Genomic DNA, 4,550 nt, shown 5'->3' on the forward strand with positions numbered 1-4,550 from the left:
AGGAAGTGAACCCAACTCCTATGCAGGACAAGAGGCCACCTGAACCTTTGGGTTCAGTATGCTCCACTGCTGACATACTTTATTCTTAATATTCCCAAAAGCACAGGTCCTCCCCCTATGTTTATGTCATCATGTAAAAAAACTGTAATAGGCTTTATTTTATATCTAAGGGATTTTAGACATTGTATTATCTCTTTTTCTGTCTTCTATACCCAGTGAAAGCTATCAAACTTTTGTTTCCTATCTGTTTTATGTATATTTCTACATACCTGTGTGTGGTATACATAGTACTAGAATTGGCTTATAGAAATGTGACCACTCACAAGTTAAGAGAAATGGATCCCCAAAAAGGCCCTGTCCTCACAACATCTCAGCTCTTGAAACTCCTGGTGAGAGAGTAATGTTTTCTATCATCTTCATGATATTCATGTGATGCAACATTTATTTTGTATTAATCTTATTGCAGTACTCATGTCTTTTTGTTTTTCTCATAGAAGTACCCACCTCCAGATGACTTCACAACCTGTTCTTTCAAAACAAGACTTTTCACGGACCCCTTGACTGACCCAAAACATTCCTAAGAGGGAAATTCAAACTGTTTGCCCCATCCCACATTGCCCCCTCTCAGCTTGAAGCAGCCAGAGCAGTCATCATCTTTATCATCTACTAGAAGTTAGAGTCAAGATCTCAAAATGGGGACTGAAAGCAGGGGACAAAAATGACAGTAAATATAGATAATAAATAATTGGGTAAGAATATGAAGAGAGAACCTACAGAATGGTAGCAATTTTTCCTAGTTATTCATCTGAAAAAGAATTAATATGTAGAATATATAAAGAACTCAAAAAACCAAATAGCCCAATTAACAAATAAGCAAATGAATTAAACAGACACTTCTCAAAAGAAGAAATACAAATGGCCAACAATATATGAAAAAAAAATGTTCAACAGCTTAGCAATTAGTGAAATGCTAATCAAAACTACACTGAGATTTCATCTCACACCAGTCAGGATGGCAGTCATCAAAAATATCTTCTCTGATCCTTATGAGAATTTTGTTTTGAAAAATGTGGTTGCTCCAATTAAAGGCCTTAGTTAAGACAAATTGTGTAGGCCAAGGACTTCTCAAACACCATTAATTAGAAATTTGTGTTGCTCCTCCCAGTGGTTGGGTAACTGAGGGCCTTGCAGGAGGGGTACAGCTGGCCTGGGGTGCTGTTTCCCTGGGGAACAGTTTCTTGTCAGATTGTGGCTGGTGCTATGGTCCTGTCTCCCTGGATGTGTAGGCTTGGGGAGCTGTGACAGCCTGTCAGTACTGCTGAAAATGAGACCACCTGCAGTATCAAGTTGCTTACAGAGTAATTCCTTGAAAAAAAACAAAATTCATGCCACCATGAAGAAGCAATCCAAATTTGAATGAAGAGATTACAGAACTGAATCCAGATATAAAATTATTTGAGGGTGCTGCAAATACTGCCTTTCTCCAGTCACAGGATGATTCTGGAGTATGCAACTGAAATCTTTTGCCTGCTGAAGGAAGCACTAAAGAAGTTAATGATGAGAGTAATTAGAGCAGAAAATATTGTTTTGAAATATCTGTGGTGGCAACACTAGATCCACCTCATTTGGTGCAAACTTGGATAAACTAGCACAAGCTGGTATCAGCTCTCTACAGGTAATGTTGGAACGCTGCCTTGCCACTATTCCAGGAAGATACAACAAGAGGGCTTTATATTCTCAACACAGCATTGCTATAAAACAAAGAAAAAACATGAATTAATACATGTTATGGGGGCTGGGGATATGGCTCAAGTAGTAGCACACTCGCCTGGCATGTATGAGGCACTGGGTTCAATCCTCAGCACCACATAAAAGATAAAAATAAAGATATTGTGTCCACCTAAAGCTAAAAAATAATTTTTTAAAAAAAAATACATGTTATGTAAAAATCCTTGTCACCATCACTTTCTTCTATTGGTTCAAGAATGACATTGTCTCCATTTTCCACTCCAAGGAGAGATGATTTTTCTTCTTCATGAAAGTAGAGAGCACTGTTGGTCACTATTAAGGTATAACCCTCAGGTCTGCAAATGTCCTTGAAAGAAGGACATCAGATAATTTTAGAGAAATCAATTTTGGATTATAAATGTTCAGCAGAAGAGGAATGGATGGGAAAGAAGGCAGCTCTGGAGAAGAGCTGCTAAGGGCAAAAATTGATATGGAGAAGCTGAAAGCAATTTGCTCTGGGCATGATCTACCTGGCTATAATAGTCTCTAAGATTTTTTTCAATCTTGCAATTGATGATTTTAATTCTGTCCAAAATTACTTTGGGAATATCCTGAAATCAAATAGATATTGAAAATGTTGTTAATCTCAATTATAAAAAACTTCTTGACATGATTTTCTTTTCTTGGCATAATTTTTAAATTATTTGATTTTCTTCTTAAGTATTAAAACTTACTGATTGGTCATATTTTTTCATACTTTCTCCCAATTTATTCTGTACAACATTCATTTTCTGACTTTGTAGACAGTGTTTTATTTTAATCATTAAAATATATACAATTATGTACACAAACAAATATTCTTCCAAAGTTTCAACTTCAACATTTTTAATTAGAACTTTGAAAGCTGTAGTTAAAGATTTCAAATTCTGTCACTTTAGAAGCTATACTGACTTAATTAAAAGAAGCTTCTCTGTGGGGCTGGTGTTGCAGCTCAGTGGCAGAGCACTTGTCTACATGTGCAGGGGCCTGGGTTTGCTCCCAGTACCACCAAATACAATTACTACTACTACTACTACTAATAATAATAATAATAATAATAACAATAATAATAATAATAATAATAAATTATCTGTGTGATTTTTAAAAATGTTTTTATCTTTTGAAAGAGTAAGTCTCTGGTTTTAGAGATGGAAGATACTTGGAAATCACTTTCTCCCCCCTGGTCAGTTCAGAGGTAATGAAACTGAGGCCCGAGGGAAACTCCATGAATTTCTTGAAGTAACAAAGCTATGCCAGATCAAGGACCATTACTGAGTTTTTCTTTGTGTGCCTTCCTCAATTTATTCTACAGAAGTAAAAATCTGCTAAAATATTCTCCAAGTTTAAAACTTAGAAGAATTTGTTTTGTTAAAATTGCTGTTAGGGCTGGTGATGTAGTATCAGCACAAAAGAACCAAGCTGGTGCGAATGTCAGAGATCAGCCCAGCCTTTATATTCAGTGATAAAATCACACGTCTGACGGACCCACTTTCCTGGTGGAAAGTGAGCCACCAGCCAAAGGGGGGTCTGTGCTTATATGGGTTACACTGAGAGGTGACTTAATTAATGAGGGTGTCAGTTTGGGCACTCAGTAATTTGAGGTCTGTTTTTACTGGATGGGATGAAACGTCTGGGGTCATCAGTATCTGGGATTCATCTTTATTGACCCAGATGGAGGGTCTGGAACAGGATTTGTTTGAGGATCAATGCTTTGGCCTCTTCCCAGAGACTGTCATTCCTAGCTTGACAGATATCTCTTCCTCAGGCCTTTTCTTGTTGCTGGGAAAGAATGTATTGCAAAAGGATTAATATTATCAATGTATTGTTTTCTTTCCCCACTTTCTCTTCTCTGGTCACACTATTTTGGGGTTTGTCATTTTCCATATCTAATATTCCAGACTCTAGAAAGGAAAAATGAAATGAGAAGGAGAGAGAAATCTTTGGCTACTTCCTGCTGGAAAGGGGAGATTCGGGGGGGGGGGCCTCCTTTTAGAGTCCTGGAAGTGAATATGGAGGGGATGAAGAGGGAGATGTGTGGGGAAAAGTTTTGAGGCCATAGTGAGCAATGTCAATATTCTTTATGTGACCCCATAAGATCAGGCAATAAGTAGCGGGAGGAGAGATGTTTTGAGATGTTTCCTAGTAGTTGTGGCTAAGCTAATCACTTTATTAAGAAACTGTAAAACTGAAAATAGGGAGATATTATAATAATACATGAAGATTAACTGGTCTGGGAAACAATTGCAGCATATAAAATGAAGGTTAGGGAAACAATTGCAGCATATAAAATGAAGACTAGTTAGCTTACTAGTGTTAGGAGAATATTTTTAGCATGAAAGGTGAAGACTAACTAATTTGTTAGTGTTAGGAAAATGATTTGGGCATGTGATATAGCTGAGGACCCTATTATTCTTAATTAAGGCCCAAACAGATTTAGGGTGCTCTTTCTATGATTTAAGAGGTCTGGTTCCTTTGGAGCATAGCAATCATGATTAACCTTAGAACCAGACTTTCCTGATGATTTAATTGTCTCCATCCTTCTTAATAGACTACACAAGACAAGAACAGAGATACAATTAACAACATATTATGGCCAATAACCCAGTGGAGAACAAGTACATAAAAGGGTTAAGGGAAGAAATTCCTTCAGCTAAACTGCCCCAAATCTCTTCACTATCAAAAGTAGTTGTTTTGACATTTACCATGGTTAGAACCTGAGATTATAATTTTCACACATCTAAAGAAGCAGTATGAAAAGGATCAAGTCCCATTAGGTGATTATA

At 36.9% G+C, this 4,550-nt stretch overlaps 1 pseudogene; it reads left to right on the forward strand.

Annotated features, from left to right (window-relative positions):
• The first annotated feature begins 1,324 nt into the window (after positions 1 to 1,324).
• On the forward strand, positions 1,325 to 1,679 carry LOC107140255 (annotated as a pseudogene).
• Positions 1,680 to 4,550: the final 2,871 nt, after the last annotated feature.

This window comes from Marmota marmota, unplaced genomic scaffold (assembly GCF_001458135.2).
Source record: "Marmota marmota marmota unplaced genomic scaffold, marMar, whole genome shotgun sequence".
Lineage (NCBI taxonomy): Eukaryota > Metazoa > Chordata > Mammalia > Rodentia > Sciuridae > Marmota > Marmota marmota.